The sequence below is a fragment of the Theobroma umbraticum genome, unplaced genomic scaffold, assembly GCF_002168275.2.
Source record: "Theobroma umbraticum cultivar Fairchild unplaced genomic scaffold, ASM216827v3 scaffold_60.0, whole genome shotgun sequence".
NCBI classification, from domain to species: domain Eukaryota; kingdom Viridiplantae; phylum Streptophyta; class Magnoliopsida; order Malvales; family Malvaceae; genus Theobroma; species Theobroma umbraticum.
Genome location: NW_018397288.1, coordinates 82,596 through 83,078, shown reverse-complemented (window position 1 = coordinate 83,078; position 483 = coordinate 82,596).

Below are 483 nucleotides of genomic sequence, written 5' to 3'. Positions count from 1 at the left end.
ATTATTAATTATGTTTAAATAATATGAATATCATATCATATTACAGGAGAATATAATTACTATGATATATATGCTTTAAACATAAATATGTTTACTTTTTATTTTATGTTAACATTACAAAAATTATAACGTATAATATATATATATATATATATATTTAAAGAGAGTCTTTGAGATTAGAATAGTTTTGGAATTTAACTATTTTGTTTTAATTTCATGCAACTAAAGATAAACCCTTATAGTTAATTAAATTAATTCATTAAACTATGATTATTAATTAACTAGGAATGTTTTTTAATATATACATTATATATATTGAGTTCATTTATAAGAATATAATTACTATATTATATATATACTAATACTTTTAATATGTATATATACTTTACATATAAATATATTTACTTTCTATTTTATATTAACATTACTAAAATTATAACTTGTAAAATTATTAATTATAATATATACATCTTTGTTTATATA